This window comes from Anomaloglossus baeobatrachus, unplaced genomic scaffold (genome assembly GCF_048569485.1).
Source record: "Anomaloglossus baeobatrachus isolate aAnoBae1 unplaced genomic scaffold, aAnoBae1.hap1 Scaffold_3630, whole genome shotgun sequence".
Classification (NCBI taxonomy): domain Eukaryota; kingdom Metazoa; phylum Chordata; class Amphibia; order Anura; family Aromobatidae; genus Anomaloglossus; species Anomaloglossus baeobatrachus.
This window is the reverse complement of record NW_027442983.1, coordinates 44,774-66,566: the sequence shown is the minus strand read 5'-3', so window position 1 is coordinate 66,566 and position 21,793 is coordinate 44,774. Positions and strand designations below refer to the sequence as shown.

Here is a 21,793-nt window from a genome sequence, read left to right as displayed (position 1 = left end):
CCTGCCCTCTGTACCTTTCTCACCACCCGCTTCCCTTCTCCTGTCATCCCCCTACCACCCGGGAAAAAAAGAGATTGCCCCCTCCTTCCACTAGCCCACCCTCCCACCCAAAGAACAACTTCTTCTGCGCAGCTTGTTTTCTAGGCAGCAGCGCTATTGTGATGTCATCGGGGGGCATTGTGACAAGCCGCCAGTGTTCCGTCTCTTCATGTTGTGCACAGTTCAAACGGAAAATACATCAACAGGCAGACTACAGAAAAGCTTACTATCAAAGGTTAGAGGGGGGCTTTCTCAGAGGGCTTTTTACAGTTTTTCTATTCCCAATTAGCCGTTTAAGTGTACTTATTGAAAGTAGTAATTCTTTCATAGGCCGCCCTTTCTTAGTATTTGACGTTCCTTATATTGCGGTATGAGGCTTCGCAGTAGGTTGCAAACATTCATCACCCATGACTGTCCCCAATTGAGCTCAGAAGCTCAATGTCTATCATGACCTCTCTTTTAGAATGTCCAAGAGCAAGCAAACTATTCCTCCAGGAGAGGGCGCCAACAGACTACTAAAGAGATCATCATTACTCAAAGAAAACCCCAAAAACCAATGCATGATAGGAATAAACAGGTAACTTTCTTTGGAGTGGAAGCGGAGAGATCGCACCAGATGCCAATTCTAGATGTTATCACACCTGTGGTCACTGCAGCAGCAGGTGAATCCACTTTGTCCAAAAGGGATCTATTCCATTCAATTGCAAATGATCTAGATAAGACAGAGAACTGCAGCACGGGGACATAGCCGAGTTGGTCAGGTTGAGTGGTGATGAGTTTGCTATTTGGATGAATAAAGAAAGTCAAAAGTGTGAAAGATAAAAAACAAAAGGAGGAAGTGTGAAAAGTGAATGGGCCAAATTGAGGTGCATATGAAGACGTATGCTTTCTTCCAATTCATTAAATCGGGCTAATATGAATCAGGTGAATTGAGTTCTGCTTTTGGAAACTGGGTTAAGAAGGGGTGCACCGTTCCTGGAGGTACTGCAATACCAGGTCAATGCGTGGAGTGGACAGAGCAAGCTCTTTTTCCATCTCCCTGTTCTAAAAATCCATTTAATATATGGTCCCCAGATAGGGGACGTATCAGATATTAAACTGATAAGAACAGATACTACACTTGATCTTAGCCAAAAGGCCGAGAAGCGATAACCAGAATTGGTTTGGGCCTCGAGTGGCACCCTGGCCTATGCCGGACACATCTTAGGGAGAGAGAGCGAGAGGGAGACAAACCCACGCCTACACAAGACATTTTGTCACCCAAGCCAACCCTTGAAAAGGCTGCTTTGCAGAGCCAAAACAAGAAGAATGGTGCGTTTTGCAGCCGCCGCCCACTGCAATGAATCTGAATAACTCCTCCTTTAGGGCGCAAGCAACTCCCCTCCCCCTTGCAGTCTTTCCAATTCACGATACAAAAAGACGGACAGGACAGGTTGCCTGACTTTCCGTCACTGCCACCCTTTGCCATCCTTACCCGTAGAAAGCCCTTTCATCATCCCCAAACCCTAATCTTTTCCCTTTCCTTCCCAGCCCCCAAACCCTGCCCTCTGTACCTTTCTCACCACCCGCTTCCCTTCTCCTGTCATCCCCCTACCACCCGGGAAAAAAAGAGATTGCCCCCTCCTTCCACTAGCCCACCCTCCCACCCAAAGAACAACTTCTTCTGCGCAGCTTGTTTTCTAGGCAGCAGCGCTATTGTGATGTCATCGGGGGGCATTGTGACAAGCCGCCAGTGTTCCGTCTCTTCATGTTGTGCACAGTTCAAACGGAAAATACATCAACAGGCAGACTACAGAAAAGCTTACTATCAAAGGTTAGAGGGGGGCTTTCTCAGAGGGCTTTTTACAGTTTTTCTATTCCCAATTAGCCGTTTAAGTGTACTTATTGAAAGTAGTAATTCTTTCATAGGCCGCCCTTTCTTAGTATTTGACGTTCCTTATATTGCGGTATGAGGCTTCGCAGTAGGTTGCAAACATTCATCACCCATGACTGTCCCCAATTGAGCTCAGAAGCTCAATGTCTATCATGACCTCTCTTTTAGAATGTCCAAGAGCAAGCAAACTATTCCTCCAGGAGAGGGCGCCAACAGACTACTAAAGAGATCATCATTACTCAAAGAAAACCCCAAAAACCAATGCATGATAGGAATAAACAGGTAACTTTCTTTGGAGTGGAAGCGGAGAGATCGCACCAGATGCCAATTCTAGATGTTATCACACCTGTGGTCACTGCAGCAGCAGGTGAATCCACTTTGTCCAAAAGGGATCTATTCCATTCAATTGCAAATGATCTAGATAAGACAGAGAACTGCAGCACGGGGACATAGCCGAGTTGGTCAGGTTGAGTGGTGATGAGTTTGCTATTTGGATGAATAAAGAAAGTCAAAAGTGTGAAAGATAAAAAACAAAAGGAGGAAGTGTGAAAAGTGAATGGGCCAAATTGAGGTGCATATGAAGACGTATGCTTTCTTCCAATTCATTAAATCGGGCTAATATGAATCAGGTGAATTGAGTTCTGCTTTTGGAAACTGGGTTAAGAAGGGGTGCACCGTTCCTGGAGGTACTGCAATACCAGGTCAATGCGTGGAGTGGACAGAGCAAGCTCTTTTTCCATCTCCCTGTTCTAAAAATCCATTTAATATATGGTCCCCAGATAGGGGACGTATCAGATATTAAACTGATAAGAACAGATTTTTGATTTAATGAAGCTTTCCAAAGCACCGCAAAAATGCATGACCGAAGTCACACCAAAAACAGTGCAAAGGCTAGGATTCGTGTGGACCCCTCCGTGAGAAGAGGATCCCCAAAAATCAACCCCGTCCCTCCGAGCCAGAAGGCCACAGCGAGGGTCAGGGATCTTCGGTGCTCCCCCAAGCCGAAGCCTGGTTGAGCCTTGTTGTTGCTCCCAGCGTCCACCGAGGCATCTTACCCAAGTGGAGTAGGGAGCTACTAGTCGTTGGTTTCGCAGCCGAGACTGCCCGGACCGTCAACCGGTGTTGGTTTCTCAGCCCAAGGCTGACCGGACCTCCAACCGGGTGTTGGTTTCTCAGCCCAAGGCTGACCGGACCTCCAACCGGGTGTTGGTTTCTCAGCCCAAGGCTAACCGGACCTCCAACCGGGTGTTGGTTTCTCAGCCAAAGCTGACCCGGACCTCCAACCGGGTGTTGGTTTCTCAGCCCAAAGCTGACCGGACCTCCGACCGGGATTATAAAAATTTCCCTTCTTAGCCAGAAGGCCGGGATAGGGCAATATGCTTGGAAAGTATGAATAGGCAAGGCGCGGCGTGCGACAGAGTCTGAGGCTTACCAGGGTCCCAACCTAGCAAGTTCAGACTCCCTCCAGGGTGTCCATTCCTGGGGCACATTGCACCATAACCCCCACACTTACTCAGTCTAATAGCCTCGATCCTGGTAGGGCCATGGTTTCCTCTAGATGGATATACTATCCTCCCAAAGTACTAACAAGCGCAACCTTCCAGTGTGCATTGCATCATTGTACTAAGGTGGCCGGAGCCTTAAACCACCTTTTCGAACGATACTACACTTGATCTTAGCCAAAAGGCCGAGAAGCGATAACCAGAATTGGTTTGGGCCTCGAGTGGCACCCTGGCCTATGCCGGACACATCTTAGGGAGAGAGAGCGAGAGGGAGACAAACCCACGCCTACACAAGACATTTTGTCACCCAAGCCAACCCTTGAAAAGGCTGCTTTGCAGAGCCAAAACAAGAAGAATGGTGCGTTTTGCAGCCGCCGCCCACTGCAATGAATCTGAATAACTCCTCCTTTAGGGCGCAAGCAACTCCCCTCCCCCTTGCAGTCTTTCCAATTCACGATACAAAAAGACGGACAGGACAGGTTGCCTGACTTTCCGTCACTGCCACCCTTTGCCATCCTTACCCGTAGAAAGCCCTTTCATCATCCCCAAACCCTAATCTTTTCCCTTTCCTTCCCAGCCCCCAAACCCTGCCCTCTGTACCTTTCTCACCACCCGCTTCCCTTCTCCTGTCATCCCCCTACCACCCGGGAAAAAAAGAGATTGCCCCCTCCTTCCACTAGCCCACCCTCCCACCCAAAGAACAACTTCTTCTGCGCAGCTTGTTTTCTAGGCAGCAGCGCTATTGTGATGTCATCGGGGGGCATTGTGACAAGCCGCCAGTGTTCCGTCTCTTCATGTTGTGCACAGTTCAAACGGAAAATACATCAACAGGCAGACTACAGAAAAGCTTACTATCAAAGGTTAGAGGGGGGCTTTCTCAGAGGGCTTTTTACAGTTTTTCTATTCCCAATTAGCCGTTTAAGTGTACTTATTGAAAGTAGTAATTCTTTCATAGGCCGCCCTTTCTTAGTATTTGACGTTCCTTATATTGCGGTATGAGGCTTCGCAGTAGGTTGCAAACATTCATCACCCATGACTGTCCCCAATTGAGCTCAGAAGCTCAATGTCTATCATGACCTCTCTTTTAGAATGTCCAAGAGCAAGCAAACTATTCCTCCAGGAGAGGGCGCCAACAGACTACTAAAGAGATCATCATTACTCAAAGAAAACCCCAAAAACCAATGCATGATAGGAATAAACAGGTAACTTTCTTTGGAGTGGAAGCGGAGAGATCGCACCAGATGCCAATTCTAGATGTTATCACACCTGTGGTCACTGCAGCAGCAGGTGAATCCACTTTGTCCAAAAGGGATCTATTCCATTCAATTGCAAATGATCTAGATAAGACAGAGAACTGCAGCACGGGGACATAGCCGAGTTGGTCAGGTTGAGTGGTGATGAGTTTGCTATTTGGATGAATAAAGAAAGTCAAAAGTGTGAAAGATAAAAAACAAAAGGAGGAAGTGTGAAAAGTGAATGGGCCAAATTGAGGTGCATATGAAGACGTATGCTTTCTTCCAATTCATTAAATCGGGCTAATATGAATCAGGTGAATTGAGTTCTGCTTTTGGAAACTGGGTTAAGAAGGGGTGCACCGTTCCTGGAGGTACTGCAATACCAGGTCAATGCGTGGAGTGGACAGAGCAAGCTCTTTTTCCATCTCCCTGTTCTAAAAATCCATTTAATATATGGTCCCCAGATAGGGGACGTATCAGATATTAAACTGATAAGAACAGATACTACACTTGATCTTAGCCAAAAGGCCGAGAAGCGATAACCAGAATTGGTTTGGGCCTCGAGTGGCACCCTGGCCTATGCCGGACACATCTTAGGGAGAGAGAGCGAGAGGGAGACAAACCCACGCCTACACAAGACATTTTGTCACCCAAGCCAACCCTTGAAAAGGCTGCTTTGCAGAGCCAAAACAAGAAGAATGGTGCGTTTTGCAGCCGCCGCCCACTGCAATGAATCTGAATAACTCCTCCTTTAGGGCGCAAGCAACTCCCCTCCCCCTTGCAGTCTTTCCAATTCACGATACAAAAAGACGGACAGGACAGGTTGCCTGACTTTCCGTCACTGCCACCCTTTGCCATCCTTACCCGTAGAAAGCCCTTTCATCATCCCCAAACCCTAATCTTTTCCCTTTCCTTCCCAGCCCCCAAACCCTGCCCTCTGTACCTTTCTCACCACCCGCTTCCCTTCTCCTGTCATCCCCCTACCACCCGGGAAAAAAAGAGATTGCCCCCTCCTTCCACTAGCCCACCCTCCCACCCAAAGAACAACTTCTTCTGCGCAGCTTGTTTTCTAGGCAGCAGCGCTATTGTGATGTCATCGGGGGGCATTGTGACAAGCCGCCAGTGTTCCGTCTCTTCATGTTGTGCACAGTTCAAACGGAAAATACATCAACAGGCAGACTACAGAAAAGCTTACTATCAAAGGTTAGAGGGGGGCTTTCTCAGAGGGCTTTTTACAGTTTTTCTATTCCCAATTAGCCGTTTAAGTGTACTTATTGAAAGTAGTAATTCTTTCATAGGCCGCCCTTTCTTAGTATTTGACGTTCCTTATATTGCGGTATGAGGCTTCGCAGTAGGTTGCAAACATTCATCACCCATGACTGTCCCCAATTGAGCTCAGAAGCTCAATGTCTATCATGACCTCTCTTTTAGAATGTCCAAGAGCAAGCAAACTATTCCTCCAGGAGAGGGCGCCAACAGACTACTAAAGAGATCATCATTACTCAAAGAAAACCCCAAAAACCAATGCATGATAGGAATAAACAGGTAACTTTCTTTGGAGTGGAAGCGGAGAGATCGCACCAGATGCCAATTCTAGATGTTATCACACCTGTGGTCACTGCAGCAGCAGGTGAATCCACTTTGTCCAAAAGGGATCTATTCCATTCAATTGCAAATGATCTAGATAAGACAGAGAACTGCAGCACGGGGACATAGCCGAGTTGGTCAGGTTGAGTGGTGATGAGTTTGCTATTTGGATGAATAAAGAAAGTCAAAAGTGTGAAAGATAAAAAACAAAAGGAGGAAGTGTGAAAAGTGAATGGGCCAAATTGAGGTGCATATGAAGACGTATGCTTTCTTCCAATTCATTAAATCGGGCTAATATGAATCAGGTGAATTGAGTTCTGCTTTTGGAAACTGGGTTAAGAAGGGGTGCACCGTTCCTGGAGGTACTGCAATACCAGGTCAATGCGTGGAGTGGACAGAGCAAGCTCTTTTTCCATCTCCCTGTTCTAAAAATCCATTTAATATATGGTCCCCAGATAGGGGACGTATCAGATATTAAACTGATAAGAACAGATACTACACTTGATCTTAGCCAAAAGGCCGAGAAGCGATAACCAGAATTGGTTTGGGCCTCGAGTGGCACCCTGGCCTATGCCGGACACATCTTAGGGAGAGAGAGCGAGAGGGAGACAAACCCACGCCTACACAAGACATTTTGTCACCCAAGCCAACCCTTGAAAAGGCTGCTTTGCAGAGCCAAAACAAGAAGAATGGTGCGTTTTGCAGCCGCCGCCCACTGCAATGAATCTGAATAACTCCTCCTTTAGGGCGCAAGCAACTCCCCTCCCCCTTGCAGTCTTTCCAATTCACGATACAAAAAGACGGACAGGACAGGTTGCCTGACTTTCCGTCACTGCCACCCTTTGCCATCCTTACCCGTAGAAAGCCCTTTCATCATCCCCAAACCCTAATCTTTTCCCTTTCCTTCCCAGCCCCCAAACCCTGCCCTCTGTACCTTTCTCACCACCCGCTTCCCTTCTCCTGTCATCCCCCTACCACCCGGGAAAAAAAGAGATTGCCCCCTCCTTCCACTAGCCCACCCTCCCACCCAAAGAACAACTTCTTCTGCGCAGCTTGTTTTCTAGGCAGCAGCGCTATTGTGATGTCATCGGGGGGCATTGTGACAAGCCGCCAGTGTTCCGTCTCTTCATGTTGTGCACAGTTCAAACGGAAAATACATCAACAGGCAGAATACAGAAAAGCTTACTATCAAAGGTTAGAGGGGGGCTTTCTCAGAGGGCTTTTTACAGTTTTTCTATTCCCAATTAGCCGTTTAAGTGTACTTATTGAAAGTAGTAATTCTTTCATAGGCCGCCCTTTCTTAGTATTTGACGTTCCTTATATTGCGGTATGAGGCTTCGCAGTAGGTTGCAAACATTCATCACCCATGACTGTCCCCAATTGAGCTCAGAAGCTCAATGTCTATCATGACCTCTCTTTTAGAATGTCCAAGAGCAAGCAAACTATTCCTCCAGGAGAGGGCGCCAACAGACTACTAAAGAGATCATCATTACTCAAAGAAAACCCCAAAAACCAATGCATGATAGGAATAAACAGGTAACTTTCTTTGGAGTGGAAGCGGAGAGATCGCACCAGATGCCAATTCTAGATGTTATCACACCTGTGGTCACTGCAGCAGCAGGTGAATCCACTTTGTCCAAAAGGGATCTATTCCATTCAATTGCAAATGATCTAGATAAGACAGAGAACTGCAGCACGGGGACATAGCCGAGTTGGTCAGGTTGAGTGGTGATGAGTTTGCTATTTGGATGAATAAAGAAAGTCAAAAGTGTGAAAGATAAAAAACAAAAGGAGGAAGTGTGAAAAGTGAATGGGCCAAATTGAGGTGCATATGAAGACGTATGCTTTCTTCCAATTCATTAAATCGGGCTAATATGAATCAGGTGAATTGAGTTCTGCTTTTGGAAACTGGGTTAAGAAGGGGTGCACCGTTCCTGGAGGTACTGCAATACCAGGTCAATGCGTGGAGTGGACAGAGCAAGCTCTTTTTCCATCTCCCTGTTCTAAAAATCCATTTAATATATGGTCCCCAGATAGGGGACGTATCAGATATTAAACTGATAAGAACAGATACTACACTTGATCTTAGCCAAAAGGCCGAGAAGCGATAACCAGAATTGGTTTGGGCCTCGAGTGGCACCCTGGCCTATGCCGGACACATCTTAGGGAGAGAGAGCGAGAGGGAGACAAACCCACGCCTACACAAGACATTTTGTCACCCAAGCCAACCCTTGAAAAGGCTGCTTTGCAGAGCCAAAACAAGAAGAATGGTGCGTTTTGCAGCCGCCGCCCACTGCAATGAATCTGAATAACTCCTCCTTTAGGGCGCAAGCAACTCCCCTCCCCCTTGCAGTCTTTCCAATTCACGATACAAAAAGACGGACAGGACAGGTTGCCTGACTTTCCGTCACTGCCACCCTTTGCCATCCTTACCCGTAGAAAGCCCTTTCATCATCCCCAAACCCTAATCTTTTCCCTTTCCTTCCCAGCCCCCAAACCCTGCCCTCTGTACCTTTCTCACCACCCGCTTCCCTTCTCCTGTCATCCCCCTACCACCCGGGAAAAAAAGAGATTGCCCCCTCCTTCCACTAGCCCACCCTCCCACCCAAAGAACAACTTCTTCTGCGCAGCTTGTTTTCTAGGCAGCAGCGCTATTGTGATGTCATCGGGGGGCATTGTGACAAGCCGCCAGTGTTCCGTCTCTTCATGTTGTGCACAGTTCAAACGGAAAATACATCAACAGGCAGACTACAGAAAAGCTTACTATCAAAGGTTAGAGGGGGGCTTTCTCAGAGGGCTTTTTACAGTTTTTCTATTCCCAATTAGCCGTTTAAGTGTACTTATTGAAAGTAGTAATTCTTTCATAGGCCGCCCTTTCTTAGTATTTGACGTTCCTTATATTGCGGTATGAGGCTTCGCAGTAGGTTGCAAACATTCATCACCCATGACTGTCCCCAATTGAGCTCAGAAGCTCAATGTCTATCATGACCTCTCTTTTAGAATGTCCAAGAGCAAGCAAACTATTCCTCCAGGAGAGGGCGCCAACAGACTACTAAAGAGATCATCATTACTCAAAGAAAACCCCAAAAACCAATGCATGATAGGAATAAACAGGTAACTTTCTTTGGAGTGGAAGCGGAGAGATCGCACCAGATGCCAATTCTAGATGTTATCACACCTGTGGTCACTGCAGCAGCAGGTGAATCCACTTTGTCCAAAAGGGATCTATTCCATTCAATTGCAAATGATCTAGATAAGACAGAGAACTGCAGCACGGGGACATAGCCGAGTTGGTCAGGTTGAGTGGTGATGAGTTTGCTATTTGGATGAATAAAGAAAGTCAAAAGTGTGAAAGATAAAAAACAAAAGGAGGAAGTGTGAAAAGTGAATGGGCCAAATTGAGGTGCATATGAAGACGTATGCTTTCTTCCAATTCATTAAATCGGGCTAATATGAATCAGGTGAATTGAGTTCTGCTTTTGGAAACTGGGTTAAGAAGGGGTGCACCGTTCCTGGAGGTACTGCAATACCAGGTCAATGCGTGGAGTGGACAGAGCAAGCTCTTTTTCCATCTCCCTGTTCTAAAAATCCATTTAATATATGGTCCCCAGATAGGGGACGTATCAGATATTAAACTGATAAGAACAGATTTTGATTTAATGAAGCTTTCCAAAGCACCGCAAAAATGCATGACCAAAGTCACACCAAAAACAGTGCAAAGGCTAGGATTCGTGTGGACCCCTCTGTGAGAAGAGGATCCCCAAAAATCAACCCCGTCCCTCTGAGCCAGAAGGCCACAGCGAGGGTCAGGGATCTTCGGTGCTCCCCCAAGCCGAAGCCTGGTTGAGCCTTGTTGTTGCTCCCAGCGTCCACCGAGGCATCTTACCCAAGTGGAGTAGGGAGCTACTAGTCGTTGGTTTCGCAGCCGAGACTGCCCGGACCGTCAACCGGTGTTGGTTTCTCAGCCCAAGGCTGACCGGACCTCCAACCGGGTGTTGGTTTCTCAGCCCAAGGCTGACCGGACCTCCAACCGGGTGTTGGTTTCTCAGCCCAAGGCTAACCGGACCTCCAACCGGGTGTTGGTTTCTCAGCCAAAGCTGACCCGGACCTCCAACCGGGTGTTGGTTTCTCAGCCCAAAGCTGACCGGACTTCCGACCGGGATTATAAAAATTTCCCTTCTTAGCCAGAAGGCCAGGATAGGGCAATATGCTTGGAAAGTATGAATAGGCAAGGCGCGGCGTGCGACAGAGTCTGAGGCTTACCAGGGTCCCAACCTAGCAAGTTCAGACTCCCTCCAGGGTGTCCATTCCTGGGGCACATTGCACCATAACCCCCACACTTACTCAGTCTAATAGCCTCAATCCTGGTAGGGCCATGGTTTCCTCTAGATGGATATACTATCCTCCCAAAGTACTAACAAGTGCAACCTTCCAGTGTGCATTGCATCATTGTACTAAGGTGGCCGGAGCCTTAAACCACCTTTTCGAACGATACTACACTTGATCTTAGCCAAAAGGCCGAGAAGCGATAACCAGAATTGGTTTGGGCCTCGAGTGGCACCCTGGCCTATGCCGGACACATCTTAGTGAGAGAGAGCGAGAGGGAGACAAACCCACGCCTACACAAGACATTTTGTCACCCAAGCCAACCCTTGAAAAGGCTGCTTTGCAGAGCCAAAACAAGAAGAATGGTGCGTTTTGCAGCCGCCGCCCACTGCAATGAATCTGAATAACTCCTCCTTTAGGGCGCAAGCAACTCCCCTCCCCCTTGCAGTCTTTCCAATTCACGATACAAAAAGACGGACAGGACAGGTTGCCTGACTTTCCGTCACTGCCACCCTTTGCCATCCTTACCCGTAGAAAGCCCTTTCATCATCCCCAAACCCTAATCTTTTCCCTTTCCTTCCCAGCCCCCAAACCCTGCCCTCTGTACCTTTCTCACCACCCGCTTCCCTTCTCCTGTCATCCCCCTACCACCCGGGAAAAAAAGAGATTGCCCCCTCCTTCCACTAGCCCACCCTCCCACCCAAAGAACAACTTCTTCTGCGCAGCTTGTTTTCTAGGCAGCAGCGCTATTGTGATGTCATCGGGGGGCATTGTGACAAGCCGCCAGTGTTCCGTCTCTTCATGTTGTGCACAGTTCAAACGGAAAATACATCAACAGGCAGACTACAGAAAAGCTTACTATCAAAGGTTAGAGGGGGGCTTTCTCAGAGGGCTTTTTACAGTTTTTCTATTCCCAATTAGCCGTTTAAGTGTACTTATTGAAAGTAGTAATTCTTTCATAGGCCGCCCTTTCTTAGTATTTGACGTTCCTTATATTGCGGTATGAGGCTTCGCAGTAGGTTGCAAACATTCATCACCCATGACTGTCCCCAATTGAGCTCAGAAGCTCAATGTCTATCATGACCTCTCTTTTAGAATGTCCAAGAGCAAGCAAACTATTCCTCCAGGAGAGGGCGCCAACAGACTACTAAAGAGATCATCATTACTCAAAGAAAACCCCAAAAACCAATGCATGATAGGAATAAACAGGTAACTTTCTTTGGAGTGGAAGCGGAGAGATCGCACCAGATGCCAATTCTAGATGTTATCACACCTGTGGTCACTGCAGCAGCAGGTGAATCCACTTTGTCCAAAAGGGATCTATTCCATTCAATTGCAAATGATCTAGATAAGACAGAGAACTGCAGCACGGGGACATAGCCGAGTTGGTCAGGTTGAGTGGTGATGAGTTTGCTATTTGGATGAATAAAGAAAGTCAAAAGTGTGAAAGATAAAAAACAAAAGGAGGAAGTGTGAAAAGTGAATGGGCCAAATTGAGGTGCATATGAAGACGTATGCTTTCTTCCAATTCATTAAATCGGGCTAATATGAATCAGGTGAATTGAGTTCTGCTTTTGGAAACTGGGTTAAGAAGGGGTGCACCGTTCCTGGAGGTACTGCAATACCAGGTCAATGCGTGGAGTGGACAGAGCAAGCTCTTTTTCCATCTCCCTGTTCTAAAAATCCATTTAATATATGGTCCCCAGATAGGGGACGTATCAGATATTAAACTGATAAGAACAGATTTTTTGATTTAATGAAGCTTTCCAAAGCACCGCAAAAATGCATGACCGAAGTCACACCAAAAACAGTGCAAAGGCTAGGATTCGTGTGGACCCCTCCGTGAGAAGAGGATCCCCAAAAATCAACCCCGTCCCTCCGAGCCAGAAGGCCACAGCGAGGGTCAGGGATCTTCGGTGCTCCCCCAAGCCGAAGCCTGGTTGAGCCTTGTTGTTGCTCCCAGCGTCCACCGAGGCATCTTACCCAAGTGGAGTAGGGAGCTACTAGTCGTTGGTTTCGCAGCCGAGACTGCCCGGACCGTCAACCGGTGTTGGTTTCTCAGCCCAAGGCTGACCGGACCTCCAACCGGGTGTTGGTTTCTCAGCCCAAGGCTGACCGGACCTCCAACCGGGTGTTGGTTTCTCAGCCCAAGGCTAACCGGACCTCCAACCGGGTGTTGGTTTCTCAGCCAAAGCTGACCCGGACCTCCAACCGGGTGTTGGTTTCTCAGCCCAAAGCTGACCGGACCTCCGACCGGGATTATAAAAATTTCCCCTCTTAGCCAGAAGGCCGGGATAGGGCAATATGCTTGGAAAGTATGAATAGGCAAGGCGCGGCGTGCGACAGAGTCTGAGGCTTACCAGGGTCCCAAACTAGCAAGTTCAGACTCCCTCCAGGGTGTCCATTCCTGGGGCACATTGCACCATAACCCCCACACTTACTCAGTCTAATAGCCTCGATCCTGGTAGGGCCATGGTTTCCTCTAGATGGATATACTATCCTCCCAAAGTACTAACAAGCGCAACCTTCCAGTGTGCATTGCATCATTGTACTAAGGTGGCCGGAGCCTTAAACCACCTTTTCGAACGATACTACACTTAATCTTAGCCAAAAGGCCGAGAAGCGATAACCAGAATTGGTTTGGGCCTCGAGTGGCACCCTGGCCTATGCCGGACACATCTTAGGGAGAGAGAGCGAGAGGGAGACAAACCCACGCCTACACAAGACATTTTGTCACCCAAGCCAACCCTTGAAAAGGCTGCTTTGCAGAGCCAAAACAAGAAGAATGGTGCGTTTTGCAGCCGCCGCCCACTGCAATGAATCTGAATAACTCCTCCTTTAGGGCGCAAGCAACTCCCCTCCCCCTTGCAGTCTTTCCAATTCACGATACAAAAAGACGGACAGGACAGGTTGCCTGACTTTCCGTCACTGCCACCCTTTGCCATCCTTACCCGTAGAAAGCCCTTTCATCATCCCCAAACCCTAATCTTTTCCCTTTCCTTCCCAGCCCCCAAACCCTGCCCTCTGTACCTTTCTCACCACCCGCTTCCCTTCTCCTGTCATCCCCCTACCACCCGGGAAAAAAAGAGATTGCCCCCTCCTTCCACTAGCCCACCCTCCCACCCAAAGAACAACTTCTTCTGCGCAGCTTGTTTTCTAGGCAGCAGCGCTATTGTGATGTCATCGGGGGGCATTGTGACAAGCCGCCAGTGTTCCGTCTCTTCATGTTGTGCACAGTTCAAACGGAAAATACATCAACAGGCAGACTACAGAAAAGCTTACTATCAAAGGTTAGAGGGGGGCTTTCTCAGAGGGCTTTTTACAGTTTTTCTATTCCCAATTAGCCGTTTAAGTGTACTTATTGAAAGTAGTAATTCTTTCATAGGCCGCCCTTTCTTAGTATTTGACGTTCCTTATATTGCGGTATGAGGCTTCGCAGTAGGTTGCAAACATTCATCACCCATGACTGTCCCCAATTGAGCTCAGAAGCTCAATGTCTATCATGACCTCTCTTTTAGAATGTCCAAGAGCAAGCAAACTATTCCTCCAGGAGAGGGCGCCAACAGACTACTAAAGAGATCATCATTACTCAAAGAAAACCCCAAAAACCAATGCATGATAGGAATAAACAGGTAACTTTCTTTGGAGTGGAAGCGGAGAGATCGCACCAGATGCCAATTCTAGATGTTATCACACCTGTGGTCACTGCAGCAGCAGGTGAATCCACTTTGTCCAAAAGGGATCTATTCCATTCAATTGCAAATGATCTAGATAAGACAGAGAACTGCAGCACGGGGACATAGCCGAGTTGGTCAGGTTGAGTGGTGATGAGTTTGCTATTTGGATGAATAAAGAAAGTCAAAAGTGTGAAAGATAAAAAACAAAAGGAGGAAGTGTGAAAAGTGAATGGGCCAAATTGAGGTGCATATGAAGACGTATGCTTTCTTCCAATTCATTAAATCGGGCTAATATGAATCAGGTGAATTGAGTTCTGCTTTTGGAAACTGGGTTAAGAAGGGGTGCACCGTTCCTGGAGGTACTGCAATACCAGGTCAATGCGTGGAGTGGACAGAGCAAGCTCTTTTTCCATCTCCCTGTTCTAAAAATCCATTTAATATATGGTCCCCAGATAGGGGACGTATCAGATATTAAACTGATAAGAACAGATTTTTGATTTAATGAAGCTTTCCAAAGCACCACAAAAAATGCATGACCGAAGTCACACCAAAAACAGTGCAAAGGCTAGGATTCGTGTGGACCCCACCGTGAGGAGAGGGTCCCCAAAAATCAACCCCGTCCCTCCGAGCCAGAAGGCCACAGCAAGGGTCAGGGATCTTCGGTGCTCCCCCAAGCCGAAGCCTGGTTGAGCCTTGTCGTTGCTCCCAGCGTCCACCCAGGCATCTTACCCAAGTGGAGTAGAGAGCTACTAGTTGTTGGTTTCGCAGCCGAAACTGCCCGGACCGTCAACCGGTGTTGGTTTCTCAGCCCAAGGCTAACCGGACCTCCAACCGGGTGTTGGTTTCTCAGCCGAAGCTGACCCGGACCTCCAACCGGGTGTTAGTTTCTCAGCCCAAAGCTGACCAGACCTCCGACCGGGATTATAAAAATTTCCCTTCCTAGCCAGAAGGCCGGGATAGGGTAATATGCTCAAAAAGTATGAAAAGGCAAGGTACGGTGTGCTACAGAGCCCAAGGCTTGCCGGGGTCCCAAGCCAGCAAGCTCAGACTCACTCCAGGGTCGTCAGTCCTGGGGCACGTTGTACCATAGCCCCCCACCCTTACTCAGTCTAATAGCCTCGATCCTGGTAGGGCCATGTTTTCCTCTAGATGAATATACTATCCACCCAGAGTACTAGCAAGCGCAACCTTCCAGTGTGCATTGTATCATTGTACTAAGGTGGCCTGGAGCTTAAACCACCTCTTCGAACAACACTACACTTGATCTTAGCCAAAAGGCCGAGAAGCGATAACCAGAATTGGTTTGGGCCTCGAGTGGCACCCTGGCCTATGCCGGACACATCTTAGGGAGAGAGCGAGAGGGAGACAAACCCACGCCTACACAAGACATTTTGTCACCCAAGCCAACCCTTGAAAAGGCTGCTTTGCAGAGCCAAAACAAGAAGAATGGTGCGTTTTGCAGCCGCCGCCCACTGCAATGAATCTGAATAACTCCTCCTTTAGGGCGCAAGCAACTCCCCTCCCCCTTGCAGTCTTTCCAATTCACGATACAAAAAGACGGACAGGACAGGTTGCCTGACTTTCCGTCACTGCCACCCTTTGCCATCCTTACCCGTAGAAAGCCCTTTCATCATCCCCAAACCCTAATCTTTTCCCTTTCCTTCCCAGCCCCCAAACCCTGCCCTCTGTACCTTTCTCACCACCCGCTTCCCTTCTCCTGTCATCCCCCTACCACCCGGGAAAAAAAGAGATTGCCCCCTCCTTCCACTAGCCCACCCTCCCACCCAAAGAACAACTTCTTCTGCGCAGCTTGTTTTCTAGGCAGCAGCGCTATTGTGATGTCATCGGGGGGCATTGTGACAAGCCGCCAGTGTTCCGTCTCTTCATGTTGTGCACAGTTCAAACGGAAAATACATCAACAGGCAGACTACAGAAAAGCTTACTATCAAAGGTTAGAGGGGGGCTTTCTCAGAGGGCTTTTTACAGTTTTTCTATTCCCAATTAGCCGTTTAAGTGTACTTATTGAAAGTAGTAATTCTTTCATAGGCCGCCCTTTCTTAGTATTTGACGTTCCTTATATTGCGGTATGAGGCTTCGCAGTAGGTTGCAAACATTCATCACCCATGACTGTCCCCAATTGAGCTCAGAAGCTCAATGTCTATCATGACCTCTCTTTTAGAATGTCCAAGAGCAAGCAAACTATTCCTCCAGGAGAGGGCGCCAACAGACTACTAAAGAGATCATCATTACTCAAAGAAAACCCCAAAAACCAATGCATGATAGGAATAAACAGGTAACTTTCTTTGGAGTGGAAGCGGAGAGATCGCACCAGATGCCAATTCTAGATGTTATCACACCTGTGGTCACTGCAGCAGCAGGTGAATCCACTTTGTCCAAAAGGGATCTATTCCATTCAATTGCAAATGATCTAGATAAGACAGAGAACTGCAGCACGGGGACATAGCCGAGTTGGTCAGGTTGAGTGGTGATGAGTTTGCTATTTGGATGAATAAAGAAAGTCAAAAGTGTGAAAGATAAAAAACAAAAGGAGGAAGTGTGAAAAGTGAATGGGCCAAATTGAGGTGCATATGAAGACGTATGCTTTCTTCCAATTCATTAAATCGGGCTAATATGAATCAGGTGAATTGAGTTCTGCTTTTGGAAACTGGGTTAAGAAGGGGTGCACCGTTCCTGGAGGTACTGCAATACCAGGTCAATGCGTGGAGTGGACAGAGCAAGCTCTTTTTCCATCTCCCTGTTCTAAAAATCCATTTAATATATGGTCCCCAGATAGGGGACGTATCAGATATTAAACTGATAAGAACAGATACTACACTTGATCTTAGCCAAAAGGCCGAGAAGCGATAACCAGAATTGGTTTGGGCCTCGAGTGGCACCCTGGCCTATGCCGGACACATCTTAGGGAGAGAGAGCGAGAGGGAGACAAACCCACGCCTACACAAGACATTTTGTCACCCAAGCCAACCCTTGAAAAGGCTGCTTTGCAGAGCCAAAACAAGAAGAATGGTGCGTTTTGCAGCCGCCGCCCACTGCAATGAATCTGAATAACTCCTCCTTTAGGGCGCAAGCAACTCCCCTCCCCCTTGCAGTCTTTCCAATTCACGATACAAAAAGACGGACAGGACAGGTTGCCTGACTTTCCGTCACTGCCACCCTTTGCCATCCTTACCCGTAGAAAGCCCTTTCATCATCCCCAAACCCTAATCTTTTCCCTTTCCTTCCCAGCCCCCAAACCCTGCCCTCTGTACCTTTCTCACCACCCGCTTCCCTTCTCCTGTCATCCCCCTACCACCCGGGAAAAAAAGAGATTGCCCCCTCCTTCCACTAGCCCACCCTCCCACCCAAAGAACAACTTCTTCTGCGCAGCTTGTTTTCTAGGCAGCAGCGCTATTGTGATGTCATCGGGGGGCATTGTGACAAGCCGCCAGTGTTCCGTCTCTTCATGTTGTGCACAGTTCAAACGGAAAATACATCAACAGGCAGACTACAGAAAAGCTTACTATCAAAGGTTAGAGGGGGGCTTTCTCAGAGGGCTTTTTACAGTTTTTCTATTCCCAATTAGCCGTTTAAGTGTACTTATTGAAAGTAGTAATTCTTTCATAGGCCGCCCTTTCTTAGTATTTGACGTTCCTTATATTGCGGTATGAGGCTTCGCAGTAGGTTGCAAACATTCATCACCCATGACTGTCCCCAATTGAGCTCAGAAGCTCAATGTCTATCATGACCTCTCTTTTAGAATGTCCAAGAGCAAGCAAACTATTCCTCCAGGAGAGGGCGCCAACAGACTACTAAAGAGATCATCATTACTCAAAGAAAACCCCAAAAACCAATGCATGATAGGAATAAACAGGTAACTTTCTTTGGAGTGGAAGCGGAGAGATCGCACCAGATGCCAATTCTAGATGTTATCACACCTGTGGTCACTGCAGCAGCAGGTGAATCCACTTTGTCCAAAAGGGATCTATTCCATTCAATTGCAAATGATCTAGATAAGACAGAGAACTGCAGCACGGGGACATAGCCGAGTTGGTCAGGTTGAGTGGTGATGAGTTTGCTATTTGGATGAATAAAGAAAGTCAAAAGTGTGAAAGATAAAAAACAAAAGGAGGAAGTGTGAAAAGTGAATGGGCCAAATTGAGGTGCATATGAAGACGTATGCTTTCTTCCAATTCATTAAATCGGGCTAATATGAATCAGGTGAATTGAGTTCTGCTTTTGGAAACTGGGTTAAGAAGGGGTGCACCGTTCCTGGAGGTACTGCAATACCAGGTCAATGCGTGGAGTGGACAGAGCAAGCTCTTTTTCCATCTCCCTGTTCTAAAAATCCATTTAATATATGGTCCCCAGATAGGGGACGTATCAGATATTAAACTGATAAGAACAGATACTACACTTGATCTTAGCCAAAAGGCCGAGAAGCGATAACCAGAATTGGTTTGGGCCTCGAGTGGCACCCTGGCCTATGCCGGACACATCTTAGGGAGAGAGAGCGAGAGGGAGACAAACCCACGCCTACACAAGACATTTTGTCACCCAAGCCAACCCTTGAAAAGGCTGCTTTGCAGAGCCAAAACAAGAAGAATGGTGCGTTTTGCAGCCGCCGCCCACTGCAATGAATCTGAATAACTCCTCCTTTAGGGCGCAAGCAACTCCCCTCCCCCTTGCAGTCTTTCCAATTCACGATACAAAAAGACGGACAGGACAGGTTGCCTGACTTTCCGTCACTGCCACCCTTTGCCATCCTTACCCGTAGAAAGCCCTTTCATCATCCCCAAACCCTAATCTTTTCCCTTTCCTTCCCAGCCCCCAAACCCTGCCCTCTGTACCTTTCTCACCACCCGCTTCCCTTCTCCTGTCATCCCCCTACCACCCGGGAAAAAAAGAGATTGCCCCCTCCTTCCACTAGCCCACCCTCCCACCCAAAGAACAACTTCTTCTGCGCAGCTTGTTTTCTAGGCAGCAGCGCTATTGTGATGTCATCGGGGGGCATTGTGACAAGCCGCCAGTGTTCCGTCTCTTCATGTTGTGCACAGTTCAAACGGAAAATACATCAACAGGCAGACTACAGAAAAGCTTACTATCAAAGGTTAGAGGGGGGCTTTCTCAGAGGGCTTTTTACAGTTTTTCTATTCCCAATTAGCCGTTTAAGTGTACTTATTGAAAGTAGTAATTCTTTCATAGGCCGCCCTTTCTTAGTATTTGACGTTCCTTATATTGCGGTATGAGGCTTCGCAGTAGGTTGCAAACATTCATCACCCATGACTGTCCCCAATTGAGCTCAGAAGCTCAATGTCTATCATGACCTCTCTTTTAGAATGTCCAAGAGCAAGCAAACTATTCCTCCAGGAGAGGGCGCCAACAGACTACTAAAGAGATCATCATTACTCAAAGAAAACCCCAAAAACCAATGCATGATAGGAATAAACAGGTAACTTTCTTTGGAGTGGAAGCGGAGAGATCGCACCAGATGCCAATTCTAGATGTTATCACACCTGTGGTCACTGCAGCAGCAGGTGAATCCACTTTGTCCAAAAGGGATCTATTCCATTCAATTGCAAATGATCTAGATAAGACAGAGAACTGCAGCACGGGGACATAGCCGAGTTGGTCAGGTTGAGTGGTGATGAGTTTGCTATTTGGATGAATAAAGAAAGTCAAAAGTGTGAAAGATAAAAAACAAAAGGAGGAAGTGTGAAAAGTGAATGGGCCAAATTGAGGTGCATATGAAGACGTATGCTTTCTTCCAATTCATTAAATCGGGCTAATATGAATCAGGTGAATTGAGTTCTGCTTTTGGAAACTGGGTTAAGAAGGGGTGCACCGTTCCTGGAGGTACTGCAATACCAGGTCAATGCGTGGAGTGGACAGAGCAAGCTCTTTTTCCATCTCCCTGTTCTAAAAATCCATTTAATATATGGTCCCCAGATAGGGGACGTATCAGATATTAAACTGATAAGAACAGATTTTTGATTTAATGAAGCTTTCCAAAGCACCGCAAAAAATGCATGACCGAAGTCACACCAAAAACAGTGCAAAGGCTAGGATTCGTGTGGACCTTTCCGTGAGGAGAGGGTCCCCAAAAATCAACCCCGTCCCTCCGAGCCAGAAGGCCACAGCAAGGGTCAGGGATCTTCGGTGCTCCCCCAAGCCGAAGCCTGGTTGAGCCTTGTCGTTGCTCCCAGCGTCCACCCAGGCATCTTACCCAAGTGGAGTAGAGAGCTACTAGTTGTTGGTTTCACAGCCGAAACTGCCCGGACCGTCAACCGGTGTTGGTTTCTCAGCCCAAGGCTAACCGGACCTCCAACCGGGTGTTGGTTTCTCAGCCGAAGCTGACCCGGACCTCCAACCGGGTGTTGGTTTCTCAGCCGAAGCTGACCCGGACCTCCAACCGGGTGTTGGTTTCTCAGCCGAAGCTGACCCGGACCTCCAACCGGGTGTTGGTTTCTCAGCCGAAGCTGACCCGGACCTCCAATCGGGTGTTGGTTTCTCAGCCCAAAGCTGAACGGACCTCCGACCATGATTATAAAAATTTCCCTTCCTAGCCAGAAGGCCGGGATAGAGCAATATGCTCAGAAAGTATGAAAGGGCAAGGTACGGTGTGCTACAGAGCCCAAGGCTCGCCGGGGTCCCAAGCCAGCAAGCTCAGACTCACTCCAGGGTCGTCAGTCCTGGGGAACATTGCACCATAGCCCCCACACTTACTCAGTCTAATAGCCTCGATCCTGGTAGGGCCATGTTTTCCTCTAGATGAATATACTATACATCCAGAGTACTAGCAAGCGCAACCTTCCAGTGTGCATTGCATCTGCCGAGCCTCACAGATACTACACTTGATCTTAGCCAAAAGGCCGAGAAGCGATAACCAGAATTGGTTTGGGCCTCGAGTGGCACCCTGGCCTATGCCGGACACATCTTAGGGAGAGAGAGCGAGAGGGAGACAAACCCACGCCTACACAAGACATTTTGTCACCCAAGCCAACCCTTGAAAAGGCTGCTTTGCAGAGCCAAAACAAGAAGAATGGTGCGTTTTGCAGCCGCCGCCCACTGCAATGAATCTGAATAACTCCTCCTTTAGGGCGCAAGCAACTCCCCTCCCCCTTGCAGTCTTTCCAATTCACGATACAAAAAGACGGACAGGACAGGTTGCCTGACTTTCCGTCACTGCCACCCTTTGCCATCCTTACCCGTAGAAAGCCCTTTCATCATCCCCAAACCCTAATCTTTTCCCTTTCCTTCCCAGCCCCCAAACCCTGCCCTCTGTACCTTTCTCACCACCCGCTTCCCTTCTCCTGTCATCCCCCTACCACCCGGGAAAAAAAGAGATTGCCCCCTCCTTCCACTAGCCCACCCTCCCACCCAAAGAACAACTTCTTCTGCGCAGCTTGTTTTCTAGGCAGCAGCGCTATTGTGATGTCATCGGGGGGCATTGTGACAAGCCGCCAGTGTTCCGTCTCTTCATGTTGTGCACAGTTCAAACGGAAAATACATCAACAGGCAGACTACAGAAAAGCTTACTATCAAAGGTTAGAGGGG

At 47.9% G+C, this 21,793-nt stretch overlaps 11 non-coding genes and 3 pseudogenes across 11 annotated transcripts; all 14 read right to left on the bottom strand.

The window, feature by feature from the left end:
* Nucleotides 1-998: 998 nt before the first annotated feature.
* Nucleotides 999-1,189, bottom strand: LOC142273447 (U2 spliceosomal RNA). The gene has a single exon (XR_012737959.1). It is a non-coding gene; the product is annotated as a U2 spliceosomal RNA (small nuclear RNA).
* Nucleotides 1,190-2,576: 1,387 nt separating this feature from the next.
* On the bottom strand, nucleotides 2,577-2,772 carry LOC142273460 (U2 spliceosomal RNA). The gene has a single exon (XR_012737971.1). It is a non-coding gene; the product is annotated as a U2 spliceosomal RNA (small nuclear RNA).
* Nucleotides 2,773-3,469: 697 nt separating this feature from the next.
* Nucleotides 3,470-3,611, bottom strand: LOC142273469 (U2 spliceosomal RNA; annotated as a pseudogene).
* Nucleotides 3,612-4,998: 1,387 nt separating this feature from the next.
* Nucleotides 4,999-5,189, bottom strand: LOC142273446 (U2 spliceosomal RNA). Its single transcript, XR_012737958.1, has one exon. It is a non-coding gene; the product is annotated as a U2 spliceosomal RNA (small nuclear RNA).
* Nucleotides 5,190-6,576: 1,387 nt separating this feature from the next.
* On the bottom strand, nucleotides 6,577-6,767 carry LOC142273445 (U2 spliceosomal RNA). Its single transcript, XR_012737957.1, has one exon. It is a non-coding gene; the product is annotated as a U2 spliceosomal RNA (small nuclear RNA).
* Nucleotides 6,768-8,154: 1,387 nt separating this feature from the next.
* On the bottom strand, nucleotides 8,155-8,345 carry LOC142273444 (U2 spliceosomal RNA). The gene has a single exon (XR_012737956.1). It is a non-coding gene; the product is annotated as a U2 spliceosomal RNA (small nuclear RNA).
* A 1,387-nt stretch (nucleotides 8,346-9,732) lies between these two features.
* Nucleotides 9,733-9,927, bottom strand: LOC142273455 (U2 spliceosomal RNA). Its single transcript, XR_012737966.1, has one exon. It is a non-coding gene; the product is annotated as a U2 spliceosomal RNA (small nuclear RNA).
* A 697-nt stretch (nucleotides 9,928-10,624) lies between these two features.
* Nucleotides 10,625-10,766, bottom strand: LOC142273466 (U2 spliceosomal RNA; annotated as a pseudogene).
* Nucleotides 10,767-12,153: 1,387 nt separating this feature from the next.
* LOC142273453 (U2 spliceosomal RNA) lies at nucleotides 12,154-12,350 on the bottom strand. The gene has a single exon (XR_012737964.1). It is a non-coding gene; the product is annotated as a U2 spliceosomal RNA (small nuclear RNA).
* Nucleotides 12,351-14,576: 2,226 nt separating this feature from the next.
* LOC142273450 (U2 spliceosomal RNA) lies at nucleotides 14,577-14,769 on the bottom strand. Its single transcript, XR_012737962.1, has one exon. It is a non-coding gene; the product is annotated as a U2 spliceosomal RNA (small nuclear RNA).
* Nucleotides 14,770-16,914: 2,145 nt separating this feature from the next.
* Nucleotides 16,915-17,105, bottom strand: LOC142273443 (U2 spliceosomal RNA). Its single transcript, XR_012737955.1, has one exon. It is a non-coding gene; the product is annotated as a U2 spliceosomal RNA (small nuclear RNA).
* A 1,387-nt stretch (nucleotides 17,106-18,492) lies between these two features.
* On the bottom strand, nucleotides 18,493-18,683 carry LOC142273442 (U2 spliceosomal RNA). The gene has a single exon (XR_012737954.1). It is a non-coding gene; the product is annotated as a U2 spliceosomal RNA (small nuclear RNA).
* Nucleotides 18,684-20,070: 1,387 nt separating this feature from the next.
* On the bottom strand, nucleotides 20,071-20,263 carry LOC142273451 (U2 spliceosomal RNA). Its single transcript, XR_012737963.1, has one exon. It is a non-coding gene; the product is annotated as a U2 spliceosomal RNA (small nuclear RNA).
* A 730-nt stretch (nucleotides 20,264-20,993) lies between these two features.
* LOC142273465 (U2 spliceosomal RNA) lies at nucleotides 20,994-21,120 on the bottom strand (annotated as a pseudogene).
* Between the last annotated feature and the right edge of the window lie 673 nt (nucleotides 21,121-21,793).